This window comes from Quercus lobata, chromosome 10 (genome assembly GCF_001633185.2).
Source record: "Quercus lobata isolate SW786 chromosome 10, ValleyOak3.0 Primary Assembly, whole genome shotgun sequence".
NCBI lineage: Eukaryota > Viridiplantae > Streptophyta > Magnoliopsida > Fagales > Fagaceae > Quercus > Quercus lobata.
This window is the reverse complement of record NC_044913.1, coordinates 65,524,271-65,536,692: the sequence shown is the minus strand read 5'-3', so window position 1 is coordinate 65,536,692 and position 12,422 is coordinate 65,524,271. Positions and strand designations below refer to the sequence as shown.

The window sequence follows — 12,422 nt, the reverse complement described above, 5'->3', positions numbered from 1 at the left end:
TGGCTAGGGTTTTCTCTCTGAAAAGCACTCCTTAACATACGTGGGTAATGGGGGTTTATATAGTGTGGCTAGAGATAGGGTGTATCAGATATGACAAATTGGCAAATTGTGACAATTGTGAAAATTGACCAAGAAAATTAGAAATTTATCAAAAACCCTAATTTTGAAAACCCTAATTTTCAAAAGTTCTCATATTGAACAATTGAACAACACAACAAGTATAAAACATGTTATAATCACTCAATTAAACAATATCAAGAGTCAATTAGAATTAATTTATCCCAATTGACCAAAATCCGCAAATCTCTCAAGACCAGATAAATGCTAATTTCGAGACTTTTGAAGAAAACATGAAATTTTTTAAATTAAATCAAGAGAATCATGTTTATATGACGCATGAACAAAAACCCATCCAACAAACTGGATCAAAATACTCAAAATCTCCAAAAACCCTAAATCTCTTTGATTCGAAAATTTTGAAAAATTTTACGAAAAATGCATGAATGCATGTAATTTAAACAAAAAGAAAGGGTAAAAGAGTCTTACATAATGTTAAGGAAGAAAACCTTTGAAACTTTGACTCTGAAAAAGACATTTTTTTTTTTTTTTTGGAGTAAGAAGGGATCAAGAGAGGGATCAAAGAAGAAGACAAAAACACTAAAGAACATCTGATTAGATTCTTATTTGTTTTTAAAATACAAGTTTTGATTGGTCGGGAGGAATCGAAAATCATTTAAAAACAGATATGACCGATTAAGAGGAATCGAGACAACCCGAGAGTTTTAGCCTTAAAACTAGAATTTTCTTTTTCTTTTCGATCAGTTGAAAAAAGGTACAATCGATCGAATGCTGAAGAATCAGAAATTTTGAAAAATCTGGAAAATTTTCTACAGAAACATTTGCAAACCAATTTTTTATGATATGAAATGCATGTTCATGATTTCAAAAGTTTTACAAAAACAAAATTTCAAAAGAAAATTTTCCAAGCCTAAACAAATTTCATCATAGACTTATTTCCTCACACCCTCAAAAGTATTAAACATATCAAGAAGTTAAATCTTGGATGGTCACAAAAATTGAAACACAATCACATGTACAGAGTTTAACATAAACTTGCTTGTGATGTGTGCAATTAGTAAGTGTATGAGTTACCCTAAGGGTGATATGTAGATGGAAAATAAGCACAATTTCTACATTATCAATCACATAAGTTTAAAAGTGAATATCACCCAAAGAGTTACATCATATAACTCTCACATCTCCTAGAAAACACACTTGCAACCATGCAATTTTATTTTTATTTATAAATTCCCTTTCCTTTCCTTTTTCTTTTGAAGCATATTTTTATTTATTTTACTTTTTGCTTTTTGCTTCTTTTATTTCTTTTGATAGCAACACCTTACTGAGCACGACTTTTATGATTTGCACACAAGTGTTCATGATTGGCGAGTAATAGTGGTGAGATAGTTATTTATGCTAATGCAAGCCCTAATGAAAAACAGTTTTGGTCACGTGAGCTTGAAAGAATTAACACAAAGACCACGTTAGACAGACTCACTGAGGCTGAGTCTATTGCATCCAGACTCTTTTAGATACAAACTTGGAGTTGGGGTTTCTATTATAATTAGCCCTAATCTCAACTCCTGTATTGGCATAAAGGTTAAGAAGTTGCTGTGTTTGTGCATCGTAGGGTTTTATGACTAAGCATCTTCTTGATCTTCATCGTTTGGATGAACTGAAGAACTTTGCAGCCAACAACCTTCTCTAGTTGGTGATTGAAGTCGCGTACTGGGATCCGTGCAATTGATTAGTCACGTACTAGAAGCCGTGCATTACAAAGAGAGATTGTCACTACAAAACAAGTCCAATTGGGTATTGGGGTAAATGTCACGTCCCAAACCTGATACTCGAATTTGTGACCATGACCGGTATGCTAATATCAAGCTTAAACCTGATATTAACAAGAACCAACTTAACTTTTTCCAAAACTTTTACAAAAGCTTCCCTCTTTCTTTTCATTCTTGTTTTTTTACTTAAATGATATAACTTTCCACTTGATATTCAGAGCATCTACATTGTATCTCAAAGGATAACACAATCCACTGATTATTCAAATTCTAAATTTCACATAATACATCTCTTAATACTTTAAGTTACACACTTTCATTATATCCTAAAATACACCATACTACAAATCTTAATATCAAATTGCTAATTTAGGATCTATACATATAAAACTAAAACCAGCTCCTTCCAAACTCGACTAAGGCTCCCTCTGCTCCAAAATAAAACCTGCTAACTGAAAGGGTGGAAAGAGTGAGCTACACGGCTTAGTAAAGGTAAGATATATGAGAATTTAATAAAGATGCATGTAAACCAAATCATTTCATTCTATGAATATTCAAATAGGAGAACAACTTTTCATGCATAGTATTTTATACTATTCATAATAATAACTTAGACGCTTTTCATAGGAAAATAATTGTTCTCCCTTTTCTTATCAGAATAATATTACTAAAACCTTTCGGATTTAATTTCTTTCATTTCTTATAAAGTCACCAAATGTAATATTGATTGTTTAAAATCAATATATATGCATTCTCATTACAAAATAATCATCTTAACTTAAATAAGATAATTGATAACTTTGTCTTAAACTAGAAGCATCTTAAAGAATAACAAAACCTTTCTTCCTAAACTTCTTCTCCTAAAATATTATAATTTTCATAGTCATAAGACTTAACGTTTCATAAAGAATAAATATCTTATGACCTTTTAACATAAACTTGTACTTTCATTAGAAATGTTATCTTTAAAGCATAACAAAACTTCAGAAACTCTTATTTTTAAAGAACATCTTTTTCTTTCATCATAAACTTCTTTTCATGAGAGCTTTTAACTTTTCATAATGCATTCAAACAAAATCATTCTCTCATGATTAACAACATAATATTGAAATTTCTTATTTTGCATAACATTTCATAATAATAGCATTTCCTTTCTTTTCTTTAAACATCATGTTCGTGGAAATTAGTAATGGCATCAATATGCTTAAATCATATACATAAGGTTTCAAAAACTCACAAACATATCTTTGTTAGAATAATATTATATGTCATATCTCTAATCAAAAACCTTTTAATGCATAATATACTTTAAAATAATCTCATGACTTACCAAATACCCATATAACTTATCCATCACTTGAAAGTAGAGGAACTGAGAGCCCACAGTCGAAGGAGCTTAGACCTGGGGAACTAGTAACACCTAAAACAAATATCAAAATTTATTACTTACTATCAATTATTCTTTATCATAAACTTACACATTCATCTTAAAGCCTATCTTTTAAAATCAAGGAAGTCCTAATCCCACCTCAATGAGGTTCCCACAAATACAAAATACATTCATCAGACAACATGATGTACTAAATCATAGAGCATATCTCTAGAAGAGCCAACTTTATTTCAGAAGGTGCTTTGAGATTAGGGCAATAATTCATGCATACACATAAACTCTTTTAAGCATGGTCATATATATAACCATATACACTCTTAAGGCAACATACAACATGTTGAATAAAACAACTTCATAAATACAACTGTCGCATGGTTTAGAATCCCTCCTTTGAGTACTAAACCTCAAAACTAAGTTATACAAAATTAATCTATGATCTAGACATACCAAAATATAAGCATATTAAAATATAACTCAAAACATTCACCCTAACTTTAGAATTAAATCCTCAAAGTTAGAGTTATCCTTTACTGTTTACTGCTCATTTTAGCAGCATATGCCTCATTTGTAAAATACAAATGAGCTGTCCATATACATCCAAATGTCATGAAATTTTATAGAACCACTTTCCTGTATGTATAGTATATACCATAAAAATTTTGGAGTCAAAGAATAAAACCATGATTTACTAAAAATCATACAAGACAACGTACTCAAATCTGTCCTGACAGAATTTCATGCAGCTTGGAAATTAAACCATTATTTTTATATTGATCCAAATGCTGTGAGAACACTTCTATTACAACCAGATGTGTCTTAGATTTCATAGGAAATATCCCAAGCATCCAAATTCAATGAATAAAATTTAATACATAATTTATCATGCTTAAACACAGAATCTGTTACAGAGGCAGTTCTGAAAAATTTTCTTGTAAAATCATAAAATGATTGCAAATAGTCTTATTATCATATGAGGATTTTTATACACTCATTAGACATGCTAGAAAACACTTAAATACTGTCATTTAACCATTTAGAGCAAAAATACACACAACAAGAATCCCAGTAGCAGCATCAAAAATGCTCATCCTAACTTTTTCTTACTTAATCATATAAAATCATTAATTAGTAAAAACCCTAATCTACCTTCAACAAACCATCAACACAATTTCAAAGCTTCTTAAAACACTATATATATATATATATATATATATATGTATGGACAATAGACTAAAAGAATTACATTTCCCCTTACCCTAGACATGGATTCTTGGAGTGATAGAGCTAGAATCACTTTAGGTTCAAGTTGGGTGCAAAAGCTTGAGAAGAATTGAAAGAAACATCTTTCCTTGTTGATGGACTCATAGGTGTGAAAGGGAGAAAAGAGTTGAGAGCTTTTCCTTCTTTTGGTGTTGGACCCGTGGGAATGAAAGAGGGAGAGAGTTCTTGATTGTTGTAGTTGCTTTAAAAGAGTCAAATAAGAGATAAGATGGAGATTTATCTTTCTTTTGGTGTGTGTGAACCCGTGGACTCAAGAGAAAGACTCAAGGGAGCTTCCTAGCTCTTTCCTTAAGAGAAAAGAGTGCAAAGTGTGCTGAAATTTCTGATTTGCTTGGACCTGTGGAAAATGAGAGGAAGTGTGTTTCTTGGATGTTTGTCTTGAGAAAAGTCAAGGAAGAAGTGAGGTGGAGCTTGGTGATTGCATGGCCAGCCAAGTCTTGGTCTTTGGGTTTGTCACATGCATGAAACTTTGGCATTATGTGTTGAATTCCCATTGGTTGCATATGGGTGAAATTTCTACTATACTATCTCATGCATCATGCTTAATTAAAACACCAACTATGTATGTAATAACTTAACCCACTTAATATAGTTTTGTACATATTTAGTATATATACATAATACAAATAGCCATTCAATTATTTATAATTTTTATAATTCTTATTTAATGGCATTATAAAATAATATGTTTATTAAATACTCTTATATTAATTTTAGAAAGTAAGTGGCCTAAAAATAATAATTAACCACTCAAACACATAGTTTAATTATAAAATTGGGTCGGGGTGTTACAGTAAGGGTTCAACTGTAGGTTGGTATAAGGTGCTGAGGTTCCTTTACTTGTAACTGCTTGTTTTGATAATAGTGGATTCTTAAAACCCTAAAAAACCCTAAACGCTAACATTGTTTATGAAATAAGGTACCCAAACTTTGTTCCAAATCAGTTACGTTCAGTTTCTATTTATAGCATGTGCACAGTTATTTGTTTTTGTTTATTGCATTTCTTTTAGTTTTAGCTAGTTCTCATATGGTTAGTTTTAATTTTAAGAAATGAGTTTATTCAATTATAAGTGTTTTCTTATTTGAATTTGAATTTGAATTTTGGAAATGTTAATGGAATAAATTACCTCCTTTAGAAATGTTGATAGTTCAGTCCAATCATTCACTTTCACTGACCAAGTTTGCATCTATAGCTTTTATCAGAGGTCCCATAACCCATTCAAACTTTGCCGAAAAAAGACCTTTTCTGATAATCCTCTTGCAACTTTAAAATTGTCTTCATGGCTCTATCAAGATCCCTGATTGACCATGATAGAGGTAGATCATTTTTCTTAAGATCCTTTAGTTGTTCAATGATCTCAACTAACAAACTCAGAGAATCGGTGATTCTCTTCCCCTTCTCTGCATGCTCAGTAGAGCCTGATAAAAAGTTACAATCCATGCTTTTTAAAGCAATACATTTGGCTATTAACTGATCATTTCTTTCACTAATAGATGCTTCCTTCGAGGACTCCAATTTCACTAATAGTATCATGATTTCTACCGAACAAGAGTTGACATTTTGGTATATTGCAAGAGGTAAAAAAATTATCTTGAATGAAACTCTTCAAAGTTTTGGGCTTGCAGATCATCAATGAAAGGCGTAATGTATATTGCTTGATCCAAATAGGTTGAAGTTTAACCCAATCCCTCAAGACCCAAAAATCAAACCTATCCTTGGAGCTTGGATTAGCTTAACAAAGAAATCCATTGAAAGCTAATAACTTGCAGTTGATCAGTCTTTTCTTGTTGCACATGTTCGGTTTGGATGGCAACTTAATTCTTTCCCTAAGCTTCTCACTTGATATGTCTAATGATGATACATATGGCATCCTATTTGTTTCATATTTTTCCATCCAATTTAACGCCCCATTACACACAACTCCATCAAAATTTTGATGGACTTGTGCGTAATGGGAATGACTCAGAAAGTTTACCACGAAAGAAAATCTCAATTCCCTCCAAGAAGAGCTTCATCATCTTTACTATCCATAACATATATATAACACCTGACAATATTCTTACTCAAACAAAAGCAAATTACCTTTTACTTTTGGGTGGAAACATCATATACCAATGAATAGTAGTTCCTTGGACTTAAAACCCGTTAGTGGCACATGAGGGATGGTGCTCATTTGGCCAGTGCTATGATTATAGATGGGAGATTGCCATTATTAATAGATTTTTTAAGTAATATCTTCCCATCATAGGCATCTTCAATATCAAAATAATATAACTAGAAATGGTATATTTTAAGTAAAAAATTTAAAGTGATGAATACTTGCTTAGATTTGTGTACAAAGTTTGGATCATGAATCATTCTAAACCAACTTTTGCAAACCCTTTCACATTGGATAAGGCTTTCTGCTGGCAATCTTGCTAATATCTCCGCGATGACATCTTGATCCAAAGGGCAGTGTTCATCTACTATGTGAGAATGTGATTCATTTTCCATGATCAACTTTACTATTGAAGTTTTCACTACAAGTTAAAAGGTTAAAAAAAATTACATGGTTACAAAGAATGCTCTAATTAAAAAACTTAAGATAAATATGAACCAATTAATTAAGAACTATACATTTGTATAGGCTATAATGAAATCTACATTTTGACATAAAATTTTATGAAAAATTATTTAACTCAAAAGAAATATAAGAGAAAATTAACAAGCTTAACAAATATGATAACCATTTTCTTAGAAGATGGAAAATCTTTAGAATCCCAAAAGAATATTCCCAAAGTAAAACATTCTTATAGTGTAAATAACAAATGATCGAATGGAAGTATCCATATAAATATATATAACTATATAAAAATTTAATTTAAATTAAAAAAAAAAACAAAAGAAAAAAAATTTATATATATGTTTTATTGAAAATTAATTACCAAGGGAGAGGGGTGTCTAGCACATGAAAAATTATCATGGAATCATAAATAATGAAGGGGGTTTTAAATCCATATAAGCATTAACTCTTTTACTTAACGAGAAATCAAAAATGAAAATAAATTACAGCCCATGAAAAAGTTAAAAGACATAGCTTCTCTTCTTTGATTTATTTTCTTGATACGAGTCCATATTAGTTGTGTTAGTGTATAGCTTAGACTAGTTTAGCTCATTATACTGTACTTGTAGTTTACTCCTATTATTTGTACTGCACACATACCTAGCTTATATAAGGCACTTTATTGTACATTATTATATATACATTAATATACAGACTATTCAGTCTTTTTCTCTTACTATTAACATGGTACCAGAGCCATTCCTCTGACTTTCTGGTTCTTGTGGACATCTCCGGCGTTCTTCCGCTGCCCTCGCCTTTAGCTAGTAGTCACTGTCAAAAGCGAGTCACCGCCATCATGCCCACACTCCCTGCAACTTTTGGATCTCATCGTTCTGCTCATCCAACTGCCAAAGCAAAGGCATAGAGTGACAGAACAGCCAATCCCGAGCAAAACCCAACCAAGAACGGCTAGAAACCACCTCACACGCGCAGGCTGAAGTTTCTGCCTCACGAGCACGCGCTTCACGTGCCACCACGCTCCGTCACGCGCCACCACGCGCTCACACACGCCAAGATCATCTCCATCATGTGCCACACGCGCCTACCCCGTATCGCGTCCTGCCACGTCAGCGCTAGAGTGACGTCAACACACGTTAGCACCCTGAGCTGTTGACTTTGACCAAAGTCAAAAATTTTCACCAGGACCAGTCTTTTCCAGGCTAAATATGCTTCTGATATTCTCTCCAAAGCCAGTATCACCAACAACAAGACTGTTTCCACTCCTTTAGAATACAATGCGAAGCTCACACTCTTGGATGGTGAACCTATATCCGATGCTACTCGCTATCGTCAGTTGGTTGGCAATTTGATCTATCTCACTGTTACTCGTTCGGATATTTCACATGCCGTGGGTATGGTTAGTAAGTTCATGGATGCCCCTCGTTCTGTCCACTATGCTGTTGTTCTTCGGATTCTCCTATTTGTCAAAGGCACACTTTATCATGCCCCTCTTCCATTTTCTGGACCCCAATTCCCTCTGGAGAGTTTGTGAGAAAGTAGAAAAGAAATGCTATGATGCAACTGTTGTTCTTAATTTAGTTGTAGTTTAGTACTTCCTTGCTTTCTCCCTAACCCTTTAAGTGATCACTTCCCCTTTTAATTTATGCTCTATGCTGGTAAGTAGTTAATTATGTTCTTTAACTTTTTGCACATGCCTGAATAAATGCTTACAGGTCATTATTTGTTTCTTTCATGATATGCTTAGATGAACATGCCTACATATTCCATTGATATTCCTTTTACATGCTTAAATGAACACTTCTAGGCTAATGTACAACTTTCTCTTGAATGCTTAGATGAACATGTCTAGGTAGTTGTTTTACTTTTTTTAAATGCTTAAATGAACATGTCTAAGTATTTTTGATTTTCTCTACATGAACATGTGAGAAATAGCATGACAATTCTCTGTTTTCCTTCACATGCTTGGATGAACACTTTTAAGTTATTATTTGCTTTTCATAACATGCTTAGATAAACATGTCTACGGAGTTGTTTCTCTTTTTTTTTTCTTTTTTTTCTTTTTTCGAATGCTTAGACGAATAGGTATAATTAACATTATCATATTTGCTTAAATACTTGGATGAACATATTTGGGTGATTTTCTTTGTTCTGATCATGACTACTTGGATGATTGGCAGGCCTAAAAATAAATTTTCTTTTGCAATTATGTTGATGACAAATAACATGACGATTTTATTTTCCTTCACATGCTTAGATGAACATGTCTAGGCTAGGAATTCCTTATTTACATTAATTTCTTGGATGAACATGCCATTACTTTCACGCTTTTTACATTTACATTGTTATCTAACAAATTTCACTTTTTGTTTCTCTTTATGTTAATTTCCCCAACACATATTTGTTTACAATTCTTGCAAATTAACATGTTTATATGTTATATTGTTTGTATTTGTTTGACATGACATGATATTGGCCATCTTAACCTAGGAGACCAGTTTTACTGGGCGAGATGAGTGCTTAATTCTTTCACATCTCGCAAATTAGCCTCTAAACCAAGATCAAGGGTTCTAGACTTGGCTCTTGTATATGTAATTTTACATTTTTTTTTTAGATTGTAACTAGGAAACAAAGCAATGTAATTTACTTTCTTAGATTGTATCTAGGATCAAAAATGTATTGTAAATTTTGTTCCAAAATTGATGTAAATTGTCATATATATTAATACAACATAAGCCTTTTTTTTTTTTTTTTTTTTTTTTTTTTTTTATAGTGAAGGTTTTCCTATTTTTCCATTTAAATTGAATAAGCGGCGACTCCATGTAAAACTCTCGAAATTTCTCTATAATTTATATATATATATATATATATATATAACTGAAACTTTTGAAGCTCCCACAATTTTCCACATCAGCACAATATTAAAAAAGTAATAACAATAATAAAACCTTTTTAAAACTGGAACCCAATTCTACCACTATTTTATTTTCCTTTTTTATTTTAGGTTTTACAAACTGGAACCCAATTCTACCACTATTTTATTTTTCTTTTTTATTTTAGGTTTTATACCCTTTCTCTCTTTTGCCGTTCTCTCTAGCCTCTGCCTCTCTCCATTCTCAAAACCCCTAAACCATATCCCATGGGCATTCTCTCACTCCTTCAGTGGCAAAAAGTTCCAGCCCCCCAACATCGTCATATACCGCCAAAGCCGCTACCAGTGCAGGTATTTTAATTTTTGTTATTTTAGATTTAGGTATTTGGATTTGGTTTGATTTTCTTTAATTTAGGTATTTGGATAATTGGTTTTGATTAATGTTGAACCCGTGCAAAATTGAAGATATCTGCTTCTTCTTCAACTCTCTCTCAACCTCCCCATCTTTTCCCTAAAAACACAACATGAACTGACCTCTGACCTTTGGCCTCTAGGTTATTGGTGTTATATACCATAATTTTATTGGTCTTTATTTGTTTAGGTTGATTGAAATAAATAAAATTTACTGGTAATATGTTATTATGCTATAAATTGTTGTTAATTTTAGTAAATTTTTGTTTTTGCAGTAGGGTTAAAGGTATGGTATTCGTTTAGTTTCGATTTCTTAGCTTTTAGTTTAGCTTTTTTTCTTAGCCTTTTTGAGATTTTTTACCCCAGCTTCATTGATTTCTGTTTTGTACTCTAGAGTTGATTAAATTGTAGTTTTAGTTGCGTTTCTCTTTGTATCTGTAATTGATTGAGTTTGGGTTTGGAACTCTATAACTGAGTTTAGTACTGTGTTTTGACGATAATCAAATTTATTTATTTATTTATTTTTTTTGTGTGGAAACTGAGCTATAGGTTTGAATTTGTTTAGTGGTAGTTTATGGTTGGTTTGCATTTATGCTTGCTTTCAATCAATTTGATGTCAGAATTATGACTTAGGATTTGATCTGCTTTTGTTTACTTCAAATTAATTTACTTTGAAGTTGATTAAATTGTAGTTTTAGAACAGTCTCACCACCTTGTTACCTTACGATTCAGAAAACATGTTAAGCAGTTTTCTTTTCGTCTTTCCTTTTTCACTATTTTTTTTTTTTTTTTTTTTTTGCCATTGATTTCAGGATCAGGTACTAAGTTTTTGCCCTTCTGATTGATTTGTCATAGTTCCAAAAATCCCCCTACAAAATTCTCTAAGTAGAAACCAATGGCTGTCTAAATGGGTATGTATTTCTTATTTGAATTGTGATTGTGGGAATTATTGTTGATTGAAGAGATTGGCAGTAAAGATTGGGTTTCTAGGGTCGTTTTTGAGAAAATTCAAATAAATTTTTTGGTGTGTTTCGTTTGATTTGTTTCATGTGTTTTGACAATAATCAATTTGATTTTTTTATTTTTTATTTTTTTATTCTTGAAATAGCTGGTCTTCTTTCACTCTCAATAGAATATATATATATATATATATATATATATATTTATAGATGACCCCAACAATCCAGCTTTATGGATTTCCCTTTACTTCTTCTGATGTTTCCAATTCAAGTCTAAAATTCATTGTTCCATGGGTGGTTTGAAGGGCCATGAGAATTGGATTTTTACTGTTTTGCAGGTAGAGATTTAGCATTTTGATATCTGGCTTATTTGGTAATACAAATACAAGACGAGGAAAGTCAGGTATTTACCAGTCTTTCCTTTTTTTTGAACTATTTATTGCATATTTATTGGTAATATGTTTGTAGAAAGAATTTGAAATTGGAATATGATTGCATATTTAAGTTTCTTGGTTATCTCAAACTTGGTTTTATGTTTGGGTTAATTGTTTCATCTCAAGATTTCCATTGTTTTAGTTACTTCTATGTACAATTTGTATTTTATCAAATAATCAAGTTTTTATTTTTATTTTTTTTTTTTAATTCTGAAGTTAGTATGTGAATGCTATATTTTTCTTCAATTAAGAAGAAAAATACAACTAAATGACTATAATCTCAAGTAAGGATGGGAGTTCTACTCTGTCAAGAAACTTTTTGACTCTTTTGAAGAAATTGACAAAGCAATTTAGCTTGATAAAATGACAGAAGTACGTATTCTTTAATTTAGCAAAATTACAAATATGATATTTAAGATGTATATGTTGTAATACATTCCTCAACCTGTTCTATTGCTAGGCTTACATCAGTGAAACTTGATGTTCAAAGCAATGTGCAACTCACACCAACATCTGTACCCAAGGAAAACAAAAGGGCATATTCAGGGACTGCTACAAAGCAACAAAGGAAGAAGATGCAAAAAACACTTTAAAGTTATCTTTCAATCTCTAAGATTTTCTATGCACAATTTGGTTTTAATGGATTTGTGATTTTGGTACTAAAGAC

General features: G+C 31.7%; 1 long non-coding RNA gene across 2 annotated transcripts; it reads right to left on the bottom strand.

The window, feature by feature from the left end:
* Positions 1–2,047: 2,047 nt before the first annotated feature.
* On the bottom strand, positions 2,048–4,824 carry LOC115965351. 2 transcript variants are annotated; one of them, XR_004086037.1, is made up of 3 exons: positions 4,493–4,824; positions 3,178–3,267; positions 2,048–2,299 (listed from the first exon to the last, which is right to left on the bottom strand). It is a non-coding gene; the product is annotated as an uncharacterized LOC115965351 (long non-coding RNA). The 2 variants fall into 2 exon arrangements; XR_004086038.1 differs by having other exon boundaries at positions 2,274–2,299; positions 3,205–3,267; positions 4,493–4,821.
* Positions 4,825–12,422: the final 7,598 nt, after the last annotated feature.